Consider the following 17,849-nt stretch of genomic DNA (forward strand, 5'->3'; position numbering starts at 1 on the left):
ATACATTTCTCTGTCTATACAATCTGTTTTGTAAAACTCATTGGTCTTCAGCCTGGACTGCTTTCTGAACCAGGCACAATACAGGGCAGAGCTTATTTACATATCAGCCTTAAAAGCACCGTAACAAAAACCGTCCTGTTTCAATCTGAGGGAAAAAGACAGGCTGGAAAATTGTCATGTAAAAATGAAGCATTATTGTGTTTGGTATAAATAAGGTCCTCCCAAAAAATTAAATGCATTTAAAAATATAGAATATGGGCCCTATAATGAATATATCGGCAGCAGAGTTTCTGCAGGAGCTGAAACTCTCTAGCACTCAGGTGGACTTCCCCAGACTCGTATATTACAAGCAATATCCGAGCATTTCTGGGTACCTTCTAAAGGAAACCCTGGGGTGACGAGAGATCAATAAGGCCAAACTTTAATAAGGTCAAATGTCCCCAACAGTGTCTAAGATCCTATTTACAGGAAGCAATCTGAGATTGTGGACAGTTGATTGATGAGTGTGGGATTTCTGATTCACCACTGCCATGAAAACGACATTCAAGAGAAAGACAGATGGACAAAATACTCCATTCCTAGGCCGAGACTCAATTTGGGGGTTTTTGATTCTGAGTAATTTGTCACTCAGATATTACTAAAACTACACTCTTGTAAAAGACGGTGCTTCGAGGGTTCTTGAGTAAAGAAAATGGTTCTATATAGAACCATGAACACTCAAAGAACCCTTGCATGGTTAAAGGGTTCTTTGCATCATGAGAGGGTGCTTCAGATTGATGGAGTATGTGCTGTACATGGTCCTGTATGGAACTCTTTTGGGTGTTTTCTAGATTCCTTTACAAAAAGGTTCTAGCCCATTCGTGCACACCTTCCATCACTCCAAAGAACCCTTTAATCATGCAAAGGGGTTGAGTGTTTATGGTTCTATGTAGAACCATTTTCTTTACTAAAGAACCCTTGAAGAACCAACTTTTTAAAGAGTGAACAGTAATTCCTGTAAATTGTACATTTGTAATTGTTACTTTGAGTGGCTTAGCCGGTGTTTTCTCATGGACAGCAACTGATAAGTTATGCATTCCAAAATCTCTGCCGGATTTTCACTATTATTGTTCACTGTTTTCAATGAAATACAAATAAATAAATAAATAACACAACTGTTTGCTAATACATAGGGAATATTTCAAATTCATCCATCGGCCTTCCATAATATGAAGGGTAGCGCTTACATGCACTCAGTAGTCTAATCATAATCGGATTTCTGCAGTTATCCGATTACTCAAATGGTCATGTAAATACCAAACTCCGATCTAGAAATCCGATAAAGAGGCTGGATTTTAGCTCAGTAATCAGATTCCTCAGTGCATGTGAACTTTTACTCTGATTTCTTTCTGATTTCTCAGGCTGCGCATGTGCAGAACAGACTGTCGGAAAACGAGCAAGCAGCGTTGTGGCACAAAATACATTCTTGCTGAAAGGAAGGATTTAAATATTCAGTATTTAAATATATTCTAGATGGTGGGCGGCGCGGTGGCAGAGTGGGTAGCGCTGTCATCTCACAGCAAGGAGGGCTTGGGTTCGATTCCCCAGCCGGGTGACCGGGGTCCTCTCTGTGTGGAGTTTGCATGTTCTCCCTGTGTCTGCGTGGGTTTCCTCTGGGTTCTCCGGTTTCCTCCCAAAGACATGCAGTCAGGCCGATTGGACGTGCTACATTGCCCCTGGGTGTGAGTGTGTGAGTGCCTGTCTGTCTGTCTGCCCTGCGATGGACTGGCGACCTGTCCAGGGTGTATCCTGCCTTCCGCCCAGTGACTGCTGGGAGAGGCTCCAGCACCCCCCCTGAGGGAGAAGCGGCTTGGATAATGGATGGATGGATGGATGGATGGATGGATGTTCTAGATGATGTATATTCATTTTTATTCAAGCAAAGCGGCACCACGTATTTTTATTATAATTATTTTAAAAAGCCTGGCATGAAGTTTGAGTTTATGTTATGTTTACGTCACGTCTTCTTCTGTGAGTTTATTGGCTGGTTGCAAAGCAGAAATCCGATTGCTGTCTGACTCATGTAGACCCAGAGTTTCCCCATTATCCGATTGCTCAAGCGCATATAAACGTGTTGATCGGATTACTGACAAAATCAGACTTTCTGCAGTTATTGGATAATTAAGTGCATATAAACACACTCAATGATTTGACTGTTTTCTTTACCAAGCTCTTTTGGCCCAAAGCTGTTTAAACTCCCGAAAGGCTTGAGTGTTTACGAACACAGCAAGAGGATAAAATGGGGTGATATTGCTTTCCTTTAAAAACAAAAGAGACTCTTTAATCTCTAATATATTATAGGGGAATTCCACCACTTTCTCAAAAGTTCTGCATAGTTTAATGGGTAAGAAGTTAACAAAGTCATTCAGAGTTGTTTGGTGTGAAATGCTCCGTTCTAGAGAAACTTACTGAGTCAGATTTGTTCATAATGGTGGTGATAGGAACCAGACGTCTGAAGGGTGCAATGCATCTAAAAGCTCCTTTATTTTTGTTATAAGAGAAAAAGATGACATGACCTGTTTGTTCAGATTGATTGATAATGTGTTGTATGTAGTTCTAAATAGAACCTTGTTTGAAAATGATTCCATATAGCACCAAAAAGGGTTTTTCCATCATTACAAGCTTGAGATTATAATAATAGCAGAACCTTTTTGGGTGCTATATACAACCTTTTCCCAAAAGATACGCAACACGTTCTCCAACTATTTGAAGAACGATTTCACCATGTAAAGAACCATTTAGGCATGAAATTGATTTATATAGAACTCATGGTCATTTTTGGTAACATGTAAAATGGCCTATGCTTGTGTTGTAGATAGAGTGATAAGACTTTACTATAGGGTGCTGTTCATAAAGACATTTACATTTATGGCATTTTGGCTGACGCCCTTATCCAGAGCGACTTACAGTTTGATCATTTTTACACAAGTAGGCAAAGGCAGTGTTAGGAGTCTTGCCCAAGGACTCTTATTGGTATAGTGTAGGGTGCTTACGCAGGTGGGGGATTGAACCCTAGTCTACAGCGTAGAAGGCAGAGGTGTTAACCACTACACTACACCAACCACATATAAGACTACATGACAGCTACATAAGCTTGCGCTGGCAACTGACATAACCCTACGTAGCCGTTTATACATGCTTATTCCAATAGGCGTCATCTGTCATAAAGGCTACTTGATGAAAATTGGCAAACGTACCCTTTATAGTGAATGATGCCTAATGGAATAAGCATTTATAAACATTTATGTAGGGTTATGTAATCATGACAAGCCTACGTAGGTGTCTTGTAGCCTTATAAACAGTACCCTACAGGAAAGTGTCACCGATTGAGTCAGTAAATTTGTCTACAGTGCCTCACAGTCAAACTGCTTGGAATGAGTTACATTTCTATGACTGAATTATGCAGAAATTGTGCGACATTCACATTAAAACTGTTTGGAAGGGCTTGGCGTCTCCAAAATTTTGACAGGCAGCGTATTTCTCACCACCTGAAACTGAATTGCATTCAGCAGGTTTGGATCTAACCTGTAAGGCATGTTTAGAGTAATGAACAGTGCTTTTCAGCAGTGAAATAATCAAGCGACTCCAAGGCGGTCTACAACATGCAGCACAGCTCTGTTATATGTTACAGGAAATCCATTTGAGTGTGGCTAACGTAAAGTGACAAAGCAAAGTCCCGGAGAGCATTCATGTTCGCAGGGCTTCAAATCCTATTTGCTTTTTCACTTAAGGTATTAAAAATGACGACAAGGACCAAAAAAACCCCCAAAAAACAATGACATTGTGAGCTCCTTGGGATTCGGCTCTTTCAGCTGAACATATCCCACAAAAGACGTGTGAGTTGCATTGTGTGGTTTTGTACGTGTCCATGCGTTTTTGGGACAGAGTATTTCTAAGTTGGCAAGCAAGAATGGTATGTAATTTGGTGGAAATTATGTGATTATGTGAAGTTATGTGATTATGCAAGCACATGCAGTGATGTGCAAATGCCCATTTGTGCACATTGTAATGCACAATCACTGTTTATTAGCTTAATTTCACATACATATCGGGGAAAAGACACAAAATGTGGCCTGTGCAAAGGTAATGGCACATCTTATCGTAATTCAACTGGGGGTGTTCAAACTTTTGCAAACGACTATAACTCAGTAGTAATAGATGCTTCAATGCCAAATGGAGACTATTTCAGCAAACAGTCAGCAAGTATCAACGATAAAAGTAGCCTAAAGTAGCTATATTACCCCCCATTATCTTTAAACACGCATTAACGTGTAGATCAGGGGTTCGGCTCTGGAGTCGCATGAGGGTCTTTTACTGCCCTGTCGTGGCTCCACGCAGAATTATTATAATAATAATAAATTATTATAAACTAATCCTCCCTTGCAGTAAAATAAAGCTCTAGTGATCATTCTAACACCGTTTTATCAAGAAACCATCTTCAACACTGGAGTCAATGTATAACTGCTAATTCACCTTTTAACCCTGAAGGTTGGTGTACAGAGTGCTGGTCACCATGGCAATGCAGACAACAGTCTCGCTTAGCTAGCAGCTGACGAAAAGGCAAAGAGAAAGATTTCAAATGAAGTAAATGATCATTTAGAGATGGATGGATTGATTTGATTTATAATCTCTCCAGCTGGTTTCCTGATATGTTTAATCTGCAGGGAGAAACTGTCAAACACTAAAACGTCACCAGCTTCTTGTTCGAATTTTCCCGTTCCACCTTAAATGGTGCCGCAGTTACAGTCTGGCGCCTCGGGCACCATTTAAGGTGGAATGGGGAAAAAAGGCTGGTGAATGAGAAGCGACTTCAGCCCCATTATAAGTCGAACGTTAAGAGACATTTTACAAGAAACTGTTTTTGAGGAAAAGTTTCCTGATAGAGATGCGAGAAAAGCAGCTACAGCGGAGCTAAAGCTTAAAGCAGAGCAAATACGTCTGGATTTTTGTTTAGATTATATGTTTAGCCTGTACTAGTACATCAGCACATACTGAGACATATTTACAGCCAAGATGGCAATATGGACAAACATTCTTGGGTAATGATTTTTGTTAAAAGGACTAAATGGCTCTTCGGAACATTTGGGTTGCCGACTCCTGGGCTAGATTTTTTTATTATGCCAAAGATAGAAGAGACACACAGTGGGCAGAAAAGCTCAGCTGTTCGTATCTTCAGTGCTGGTCCATATGGAATCAAGTGTGAATATTATTTCTGCACCGCAGGACACGGTGTTGTGCGGGAAGACAAATACGCCACTCGCACAACAGGAATTTGCTTCCAGCTGGTTTTTACATGTTCAGCCTTTATTGGTTTCAGAACACAGTGGTCATCTGCAAAGGGAGCACCATTGATTTCCTACTTCAAAGACTTATCATATTAGCCAGTGTGGGAAGCAAAAGCCGAATTGTTTCTTGCTGTTTTGCTGCTCTTTCAACATGAACTTCTTTTATAGCGACAATCAGTAAACCAGCAAACCACGTAATCCATAACAATATACTATGCATTCGGTCAAGCGCAAACATGAGAAAGTGATTCAGCAAGTGGCCAAGATGTCTAGACAATGTTGTACTATGTAGTGACCCAGCCACAAAGGAGATTTGCACTTGTGGAGACATTGGTACCACCAGAGTCTGAAATTTCTAGAACGTAACGAATATACATAATCCTAATTCAATCTTTAAATTCTGGGAATACAGTGCTGTCCAAAGGTCAAACACCACCTCTTTTATTTCATTCATTTCCAGTCAAACCGACCATTGGATACATCCATCCATCCATTCTGCAAGCCGCTTCTCCGTCAGGGTCACGGGGCCATTGGATACAAGTTATTCATTTTCAAATATCAGGTGTTTCTGAAGAGATTATAATAGAAGCTAATACACTTTCACGAGAATTAAAATGAAAGTCAAAAGTGCGGAAGTGAAAGAAACTCAAGATCAAAAACATTAAAAGTTACAGAGATTCATTACGTCTGTTCATGACTGGGTAGACCACCACAACTGTCCCCGTTAGATAGCAGATATGGTCAGATATCAGTGGACTGACCACTGACCAGACCTCAACGTTATTCCATATGTTTAGGATTAGTTGAACCCTGAAAAGCAGAAAATTCAACCAACTTCTAAAACTTAACTAAGAAACATCCCTGCACATTTCTTTGAAAACCTCAAAGCAAGTCTGTTTAGTTGTTGAGGCGTCTCTGTAACTTTCTGTTACATGTTTTCTGCTTTTTCTTGACACTGAAAAATGAATAAATCATACTTAGTGGCTGTTTTGCGTCACGCCTCAGGCGGACTCGAACTCCATCTCCCAGACAGCATCAGGAGATCACGTGACTGGGGAGGAGCGCCCGCGTCACTACGAACGCTCGCAGTCTCCTGATTACTGATCATACGCACCTGTACAGGTTAAGCTACTGAGACACTATTTAAGACTAGTTCAAGACTAGTAGGCTTCGGTGCGAGGTATTGCTTCTATTTCTCAAGAACGTACAGAGCGATTTCTTCATCTTCTGTGATCTCCTGTTATGACCCTGTTCTGTCGTTGTTACCGACTTAGTCTTTTGGATTTACCCTTTTATACTTTCACTGGCGGTTTTGGTTTTCTCGTGTTTGAGCTTGGAACTGGTTTTGTGACTTTCGAATTCGGTTTATCCCGGGTATTGTGTGGTTGGTTAGTGTAGTGGGTAACACCTCTGCCTACTACGCTGTAGACTGGGGTTCAATGCCCCACCAGGGCAAGCCCCCTACACTATACCAATAAGGGTCCTTGGGCAAGACTCCTAACACCACCTTGGCCTCCCTGTGTAAAATGGTCAAATTGAAAGTCGCTCTGGATAAGAGCATCAGCCAAATGCCGTAAATGTAAATGGGTATCTAGGTAGCTTCCTCCACGTTCGTCTCCCTCCGGTCCAGCATTACATTTTGACTACAAATTAAATAAGGAAAGGGTTTTTTTCCAGAGTACTTTATTACAGGTGGCCTAGATGTGCCTAAACAACATTATACCATATTATCATAGCCACAAGGTACATTTGCACTTGTGGCTACATTGGTAACAAATATTACCTGCTCTGTGAGGGTCTATGGGGGTCCTGACTACTGAAGAACAGGGTAAAAGGGGGCTAACAAAGGATCAGAGAAACAGATGGACTACAGTCTGTAACTGTAGAGCTACAAAGTGCACCTAAATAGAAGTGGAGCTGATAAAATTGACAGTGAGTGTAAAAACAAGGAGGTGGTCATAATGTTATGCCTGATCGGTGTATGTGATCAGAATGCTTTAAACTGGGTGGGCGTATATAAACATACTTTCATAACACTCCCCAGGATTTCTCTTGCAAGGTCAGGTAAGGTACTTCTAGGCTGAATCTATGTGTTTCTTACAAAAGAAGAACTTTCTAGTTTATGAAGTCTGCACGCACAGCTGAGCCAACTCCCTAAGGTCAGAGATTATTGGAGTTTAAAATAAAATGATGAAAACTTTCTTTCTCCCAATTAATAAACATCACCAAATTTCCAGTAGGAGCATGCCGCTTGCATGAGAAGTGGCATGAATTTTTAATGCTTTGGACATTGCGTTCTCTAATCGAGATTATGGCCAAAGCTTCCCGTTCATGCGATATCAAAACGATGACCTGGTTTGGTCTGTTTCGTTTTGCATGCAAGAGAAGATAAACATGTGCAGGTATAGACAAGCAGGCTCGTTTGGTGTTTACAGCATTACGGTGGGTGTTTGTGAAGGACATGGAAAGTGCAAGAGTGCATTTGTCTTGTACAATTAACCCAGTCACATAAATTGTCATTTCAGGGCATCTTTGCAAAACTGCTTCTCCTCTGATGAATAATTTACTGCAGTCATATAAATGGGACACGTACAGCACCAAGATTCAGCTTGAGAGGGAAAATAGATGACACCCATTTTCTTGCCATGCACCAATACGTACCTCAGCATTGCGATAATCATGATGTTGATGTTGTGACAAAACCTTGCATCTTTAAAATGGCAATAAAATTTTGTTTATGAAACAGTTTACCTGATTTTAGTGATTTCCAGTTGCCCCATATGGAGTCTATTAGCAGATACATGAATGGTGTCAAAATTTAGCTTGTTTCATTTAGACCTGGCGCTGCAAGGCTACCGAGTCGATAGTCTCCCTAATTGTTTTTCACAAAAACATCAAAATGGTCATATATTTGCTTCACATTATTTTGATAACCTACATAATGGTGTAAAAACGGCAAAGAAAGACCTCATTTACACATTTAAACTACTATTGCTAAGAGGGTCTAAGGAGTCCAACTGACACATTTCTTCAAGTGTTTTTTAAATCTTTAAAAAAATTGTCAATTTTGATTTCAGGTTGCTTTTAAATCAATCAATCAATCAATCAATCAATCAACCTTTATTTAAACTCAGAATATATTGAAGGAGACCCTCATTTATAAAGTAGCCAAGTAATACAGGAATCAGGGATTGAGAAGTTGTACAGTAAAAAATAAATAAAATGCTATAATTACATAATAAAAGTCAAATGTAATAAGAAGAAAATTGTTGAATCAATAAACAATTAAAATTACAATATAACAACTAATCAAGTGACAGAGAAGATGAGGGTAAAATAAATAAAAACATAAATTCATGAAATGAGATGTAAGACAATACATTGACGATAATAACAGAAATAAAAAGTGCTAAAAAGTAAAGAGATAGAAGTACAAATGTAAAAAAAGTAAAAGCAAAAATAAAAACAATAGCTAAGACCTAGCTGAAATGTACCAAAAGGCATATTAAAAATTAAGTACATTCAAATAAATCAGCCTGTAGGCTAACGAGGGAATAACAGTGACATAACCATGCTATTAACATGTCATAGCGTATATTGGTATGTGATATCATGTCATGAACAGTGCCATGTTACTTTACCATTTATTGCTATGACAGTTTGCCTTTGTGATGCTAACTGGAGTACACTTAGCATGTGACATAACCTGTCATAACATGTCACATGACAACTGTCAGGAAAATGAACAGTAATGGTAAACTTGAAGTGACACTGTTAGATGACTGAATATATCTGTCATGACAGACATGTGCCATGACATCTTTATGGTATGGTTGTATCATGATAAATAAAGTGTTACTGCTATTGCTCATAATGAAATATACACACTTAAGTTTAGATCTTTTACCTGGGAAACCAGTCAAATGGATCCAGTCTCTTGTGTCAGGATTTGGTGAAATAATACCAATAGCTATTTACAATAAGTCAATAACAATATCAATGAAAATAGTAAGGTGTTTTGTTGGCTGCATCAACAAATCATTAGACTGTCACTCATGTAGACTTAAATCCTCTACATTCGCATAAATATCTTCCCCATTTCCACAACCGTTACTGCAAATGTTGAGGAAGTTCTTTGTAAGTTCACATATGATTCAAAACAGAGAATGTGTAGCTGTGAAGCTGAGCGTAGGCTCAGTATTGGACCAAACGATCTGCTTACGCATAATATATTATACAAAAGATGCATAATTAAAACAGCACTTGGTGTCCTACTGTTCATCTCATTATGTGTACACAAGCTGGGTTTTGTAATAAGGATTGGTACTAATGGTGAGTATTATTAGGTTTGAACTTCTACATTATGCATCAGCTATGGGATGTGAACCTCAAAATGCTGCACTTAATAGATTATGCACAGATATATAATCATTATAAAGAGAAAACATCTATAGGGAACCATCAACTACAGCACATTGTGATGGAAAATCATATAACACCAGTAACTCTACTGGTTATGTATGAAGTGGACATACTGTTCTTTAAACACCTGATTTAATCAGTCAGGAAATGGTGTGAGATTTGGTTTGGTTTCATTTTTGGAGTAAGTTCATGGTGGCCCCTACTGCCATTAGAGCAGTGTTACTGAAATATGATGCAAATTTTTGAAACTGATGTTCTGCTGTCCCAGTTCACTGAGGTCCACTGCACAGTTTAATGGTTTCCCTAACCTCTGCTCCAACACAGCAAATTTAACTCACTAGCTCATTATCTGTTCCTTCATTCGTTGAACCAGGGAAGGACTGTGTGATGCTTGGACCCCTCGGACTAGAAGGGTGAATACTGTTCTAAAGTTACTGTAAAATGCATTGTGTGAACGTTACAAAAGGACCTATAGAAATGGTCTCTTGGAATAATATGTAGAACTAAAGTTCATGTCCTTATTAATAATGAACCTCATTCATCATATCATTTAAAAGACAAGTTTCTTGTTTTTCCATAGTCTTCCATAAAAATATAATGCCTTGTTCGCTGCTCTAATACACCTTCTGATTTTTGATTGTCACTATGTACCAGCTGGGGGGAGCTGGTGTTAACCAGTAATACCATATTTAACCTGTCACACCCCCATCCCTGATCACTGAGCGAAAACGATTCATTAACTCAGAGACCCTGATATTACATTTCACTCAGAAATACATGAAAGTGTGTAAAAAATGTGATTTGACTTCTGATTCACCTTGAATGTCACATAATTATTCTTAAAATTTCACCAGAAACCATTCTAGGTTAAATTTCCTCAGCATGAAACTGGGTTACACCATTGCAGTCACTGCCATGTTAAACATCTGTTGCAGGGCTTGTTCAGTGGTTTCCCCAATTATGTCCTAATTCAGCTGAAATAGTCATTACGCAGCCTCTTCTCTCCACTAACTGTTGTTGCTCATGTTGGTCCTTCTGTGGATATTTTTATTTCTTGCTGTTATTAACTCCACTTCATGTGTAGGTCCATGGAAAGGAAGATTTTATGCAGCCAAAAAGCTTAAGTGGCGGTTGAGATGTGGAAAATGTGATGTTAACTTGTTCAAATAAACTCAAGCCCAAAATAACCCAGGAAACAGTAAAGTAGAATTTGACTTTTATATGTAACTGATGCTCAATTACAGTTCCGACATTCAGTTGAACTTTCTATTTCATTCCACCCTGGTGGCAAAATAATATTACATTCATATATTACATTTGTGTTTTTGATTCTTATCAATGAACGAAAATGCTTTTCCCGATATCTACTCACAGTAAATTTAACTCACTAGCTCATTATCTAGTCCTTCATGAGTTAAGCTAGGATACTAAATGCAGCAAAGGAATACGTGGTGCTTGGACCCCTAGGACTAAAATGGAGAATACTGTTCTAAATGTAAAAACTGTTGTCAATGTAAACACACACACACACACACACACACACACACACACACACACACACACACACACACACACACACACATTTTCTAAGCTGCTTCTCCCTCAGGGTCACGGAGGTCAATGTAAAACACATTGTGTATATGTTACATGACAAATAGACCAATAGAAATGGTCCAAAATATTGGAAAATTATGTAACACTAAAGGTCATGTCCTTACTAATATTAAATGTGATTCATCATATCATGTAAAAGACAAGATTGCACTTTCCATTTCATTCCACCTGATTGTCCAGTTACCCTATATGCAGTCAATTAGCAGATACATGTTTGATGTCAAAATTTTGTTTCTTTAATTTAGAACTGGAGCTGCAAGGCTAAAGACTCAGTAGTCTCTCTAATTGTTTTCACAAAAACATCAAAATTTTCGTATACTTGCTTCAAATTATGTTGATAAGCTACATAAAGGTATAGAAATGACATTGAAAGACCTTAGTTACACATTTAAACTACAATTGAAACTACATTATCAACACTGTGTACTTTTCTCCACCTTTGTTGAGCTCACTGAATGTTATGCCATGTAGCCAGGGAGTCGACTGTGGGTCCAGCATCCAGCTGACTCATCTCCTCAAAAAATCTTTAAGAATCTTTAAAAAATGGTCAATTTTGATTTCAGGTCGCATTTAAATCAATGTAGGCTAGTGAGGTAATGCTTTACCTGAACCCCTTTTCATAGCTTCGACACAACCACGCTATTAACATGTCATGACATATGAATAGGCAAGATTGCACTTTCCATTTCATTCCAACTCAGTGGCAATAGAATAGTACATTCATAGCATATCACATTTGTGTTTTTGACTTTCATCAATGAAAGAAATCACTAATGTCTGACTCGCTGTACTGCTGACATTATAACTTCAAATTGCCAATGTCAAAAAGAGTTTTTGGACAAAATGAGCTGGAAAACTATACTTCATAGCAAAAGATGCAGCTGGGCAAACAACAAGCAAACAATGGCAGCTAATCGGCCTGATTACTCCTCTACACATGCTCACTCACTCGCCTGCATGCACACACCACTCACTCATCTACTTCTAATCTCTCATCACATTGCATACAAAAAGAATGGACACTGGGTGGGCCTCCCTTCTCAGGTGCAGAGCACACAAGACTATCATGTGACCTGGCTCCAAGATAAGCCTCTCAGAGAGAGTCGGGACTCCTCAACAAGAGAGACATGACTCAAAGATAATCGGGTTGAAAGAAAAATGGCTGTGTAATTTGCTAATTAAAGATCTCTGGGTAAGAGATACATGGGTGGGCCGTGAAGACATCAAGCTACAAGAGAAGCATTGGGCCCATAAGATCAGGCTGTTAGAGAAGTATTTGGCCACTAAGAGATCAAACTACTGGAAAATTACTGGGCAACTTGAGAAGCATCAGGAGATCAGGTTATTAGAGAATTATTTAGCCACCAAGAGATAGAGCTGCCATAGAACACTGGGCCTTCAAGAGATCAAACCATTAAAGAAACATTGGGCCATTTAAAGATCAGTCACTGGAAAAGATTTGGGGCATTAAGACAACAAACTACTAGAGAAGGGTTTGGATATTAAGGGATCAATTCGCCATCTAGCCATTGGGCCACTAAGAAATCAGGCCATTAAAGATTGGGCCACTAAAAGATTCAAGCTACCAAAGAAGCATTGGGCCACTTAGATCAGGCAACTAGTGGACCCCACCTATATATCGTCCCCTGTGATCTTTAGATATCTCCTTTCAAATTCATCAAGGCCTGTCACACTAGACAGCGAGGTCCACCCTCACTTCTCTTACCTCAGGCTGTGGGAAAGTTGGTGAGAACCCTGCCGGCCCTTACATTACCCTCTCTGTCTCTCTCTTCTTTGCGCCCCTCGGGCGACAGAATGGCTCATTAAGGCCAGAGAATGGGGCGACATGCAAAGTCATGCCATTGATCCTTTGTACTGGAGGCTCCTTCAATAACCCTGCCCTGAATGCAGCATACGTTCCATCCACCCCATGGAATTCCACTCACCCGAAAGCAGCCGTGATGATAACCCGAGGCCACCTACAGCCCGCCTCTATTGTGGGAAAGCTCGTACGTCTGAGGGGCGCCAATTCCAAGAGCAGTCTCACCTTGCCGAGCTCCCATTCTTTCGCTAAGAGCTTTGTTTATCCCAAAACAAACCAACCACCGGCTGCCAAAAGACTCATGGAATGCCACAGTCGTACCATGTGGAACCGCAAAAGCTAAACAACGGGGGCCTTAAAAGCTCAGCCTTAAGGCCCCAGGGCCATGGAGGCATTCCAAAGTAATTTCAGCCAGAGAAAGCACTGTCACCTCTTGCTGAGGAATTATCAGCATCAGGCTTTATATCAGGACAACTCATTATTCATCCTAGAAATTACTGTGGCTGTGCATCGGAGCGTGTTGCAGTAAGGTCCTCGCCAGTCCATGATGCCATGCAATGTCTCTGCCTTTGTAAAGCGGAGAAGCAATCCTCCAGGGAGGCTTTGGGTTTTGCTGTGAGTTAAATGAGCCATAAAGTAAACAGTAAGTAAATTGGCTGCAGTGAATCCTTTATGGGAGTTCCTGGCTATAAAAGCAGCACTTGGAACAATATTGAGCTTAGGCTACCATGCAAAGAGTGCCCTCAGAATCATTTGGACTCGCATTGTGATCTGACGCTAAGAAACTGGTAGACTCTCACTAGTAATACCTTGGAAGTGCGAGCACAAATTCAACTTTTCAAACCACACATGGGAAAACTAAATATTGTTTCAATTGGTCACAAATGTGTTTTCTTGGTTTCTGTTGTGAGGTTTAATAAGCCGTGCAGAACAACTCCCATTCAACCTAATGAGAAATTGTAGTGCACAACCCAGTGGTCATAATATGGGAATCAGAATGTAAATTTTGAATATTTTGTGTGCATGTGAAAGGTGAAAAGTCATGGTGTTAGAAAAGTTCACATTAAGTTTCTCTGTTGTGTAATTGAGCTAGCATTAGCATGGCGGCAAATCAGTTGTCATTTCCAACCTGCCTAGATTTTATTAGCCACCTACATGGTCCAGCTCAGTATTACAATTTGATATTACAGTGCATTTGTGGGATGAGCATGGGGACATTCTTTAAAAGAAGTTCCACAAAGGGTTCTTTAAGTGATGCAGTACAATAGTGGTTCCTAACTCTGGTCCTGGAGAACCCACTGCCCTGCATATCTTCTAATTAAGAAGCCCCGTCTTGAGTTAAAGTGGGTCTATTTTGGCACAAAAATGTGAAGGGCTGGGGGTCATTTATTTGCTGAATTAACATATTAAAAAAATACTTAAACATAAAATGTGGCCTGTGCAAAAGTTATGGCACACTTTGTTTATTTTTTCCCCAAACTGAAAAGCAGCACTATGTTTTGTTAAGGGCTCTTTAGAAAAGAAAAGAGTTTTATATGGAACTTTGCAGGGTGAAAGGGTTCTTTGGAATGATGCAGAATACATTGTTGATGGTTTTGTTTTGAAAAGGGTTCCATATAGGACCAAAAAGGGTTCCTCTATTTTTGCCAGCTTGACATCATAACAATAGCAGAAGCCTTTTGGTGCTGTACAGAAACTTCTATATCACATTCTCTGTCAATCTGAAGACCACTTTTATGATACAAAGAATTCTTTAATCATGCAAAGACTTTGTTGAGTGTTCGTGGTTCTATAACTGTTTTCTTTACTAAAGAACCCTTGAATAATGGGTGGCCCCATGAAAAACACACTACAATATGTTGTGTGTGCGCTGCTGTGAGTCTTTGTATAAAGCCTGAAATAATCATTTAAAAGTCAAAGGTGTCGAGTTGGGAGTTTTCAGACATCTTTATGTATTACCATCACATTCACAGGTATGAAAAGAAGGTCTCAAATACAAAATCAGCATTATGCTGAAGAAGCTATGATGACAATAGTAGATAATTCACTCAAATCATTGGAAGACATGTCCTTCACAATGTTCTGAGTTCTCTTTGAATTCTCTTCCCTTGCGTTCGCAGGGTCAACTAAAAGCCTCTATGACAGGGGTCAGCTACCTAAATGTTGCAAAGAGCCATTTTGTCCTTTCTACAAAAACCAAATCACCTTGGAAGCCACATTTTATGTCCATTTTACCATTTTACAGCATGTGCTCATTTACCTTATCTCAGCTATAGCTGCTTTTCTCGCATCTCCAGCAGGAAACTTTTCCCCAAAAGTAGAACAGTAAAATCTTTTGACATTCTTCAGCTTCTTGTTCAAATTTTCCCATTTCATCCTTCAATGGTGCCTGAGGAGCAAGAATGTAACTGCTCCACCATTAAGGTGGAATGGGAAATTTGAACAAGAAGCTCACTTCAGTGTCACAACTTTTTAGTTTTTGACAGTAACTCATTGCAGATTAAACGTATCAGGAAACCAGCTGGAGTGATTATAAAGGCATATAAGTTCATTTGTCTTCATGTTATCGTTTTTTTCATCTTAAATCTTTGTCTTTACATTAGCTACTAGCTAGGCGAGATTGTTGTCTGCCTTGCTATGGTGACCAGCAGTCTGTGTGCCAGCCTTCAGCGAATAAAGAGTGATGAATTAGCACTAACACATTAATTCCAGTGGTTAAGACTAAGACATTTATTGTTCAAACGGTGTTAAAACAATATTCAGAGCTTTATTTTACAACTTAAAAGTCTAAGAGTTAGAGAGTGGCTCATGTGGTCGATCCCTGTTCAATGGCATTGTGTGAAGAATCCTGTTTGGCCCCCTTTTTACTACCAAAAAGTGCGGATCAGTTTCAAGACCAGCCAAATTTCTGCTCAGTTACTACCAAGCACTTCCGTTTCCATCGTTTTCTATCTTGAAGCACTTCAACCTACAGAGTTCACCAGTCAGCAGCAGCTCCAGGAATGAAAACCATCTCTTCCTTCAGACCACAGCTATCTCTCGATGACATTTCCACCGCAGCACGAGCCATGTGCTCATATCAGCTTTCTGATCACTTCCCAGATCATGAAACTGGCTCAATGGGAGGGAGCTTATTACTCGTCCGTTAGCACTGTCGGATGGATCAGCTCTGGCTAGAGATGCATTAGCGCTCCGGGGCCTGAGGATGACGCAAAGCACTGAAAGTGAAGGCATCATGTTTACACAGATTGAAAAGCCACTGGTAAACAACTTTGGGATAAATGCTGTGCCTATTAGGCTTTAGAAATGATTATATATATATAGTAATAATGACATGATGCTATGTAGTTGAATGTATCACCAAGTGCACGCTAGCATGAAAAGGAAACCCATATTTACGCATTTGCTACAGGCTGAAGATGTTTTCCTGATATCTTCAAAGATATCTGTTAGTTTACAGTGAATGCTATCACTAAATCATTAAGCATCAGTCCATTACCTTGCAGAACACGGGTCAGAAGAATCCATAATGCAACGTATTCATGCGATGTTCATTGTTGAGCGATTCCATTGATTCTCAACTATAGTTTCAAATTCATTTGCAATGCAAATGGGGCGGCATAACCTGTACGCCTTCCACTGAGGAAAGACAGACAGAGAACAGAAGGGGTTAACGGATAGCAATGTTGCTAGGCAACATATAATCTCCTTCAGCTATCTTGCAGGCATGTCATCATCCAAATGAGGGCTCTACATTCTAATTATTCACTTAATTGGCGAGTATGCAGACAGCATCATATTAGGGCAAAAGTGCATGCCTTTCACATTGGGTCACCAAGCATTCCTCGTAAAGACAGAGCATTATCAGTGTGAAAACATTGGGATGATGGTAAAGGATGTTATCCAACAAAGAACATCATGAAAACTTCTACTTCGCTTAATAAATTGGATACAGAGGTTTCGAAAGACCAAAGAGCCATAGCAGAAGCATCACATACAGCACCAAGTGCATGACAGGCCATTGTCATTAAATGACTTCCTCCTTCCGAATCGCAAATGTTTTCTCCAAATGTAAGTTAATTTGTTATGTAACTTGAGGCGGCCCCTAATTTTCGCGAGTCTACCCGGCATAGGCAGTGCATTATGAAGCAAAATGGACAATTATGGACAATTACTTTTTCCATAAAGCCCTTTCAAGCACCCTTCCTGCGAGCTTTCAATGAGTTCACAGTGCTGCACATCAGCCCTTAAAAGACTAGTTCAAGATTTGAGCAATTAATCCTTTCTCTTTTTTTTTTTTAATGACCAAGGGTCAGATGAATTCATCAATACCACTTTTTCTCTATGCGTGCAGCCTGAAGATAGGGGAAGAAGTGCTTAGCCTAGCACAGTGAACAGAGGCCTACTGAAATGGCCGGCTTTTCTCTCATGCTGCGGAATAAACTTTCCTACAACTCAGGAGTTGGGTGGTTAGCACTTTGTACACTCTGTGGCTATTTATTATGTTTCCGTATCAAGTAAGAGTAATTAGCTTGTAGTAGCCTTAGAAGCATCTGTCCCTGGAACTGCTTTCAGCTGAACTATGTAGTTCGTTCACCAGCTGTGTGCAATCATAGCCTTTGTAAGGCTTTGCTAATGACTAGCCTACAGAAGGGTGATAAGAATTA

This window comes from Pygocentrus nattereri, chromosome 21 (genome assembly GCF_015220715.1).
Source record: "Pygocentrus nattereri isolate fPygNat1 chromosome 21, fPygNat1.pri, whole genome shotgun sequence".
NCBI classification, from domain to species: domain Eukaryota; kingdom Metazoa; phylum Chordata; class Actinopteri; order Characiformes; family Serrasalmidae; genus Pygocentrus; species Pygocentrus nattereri.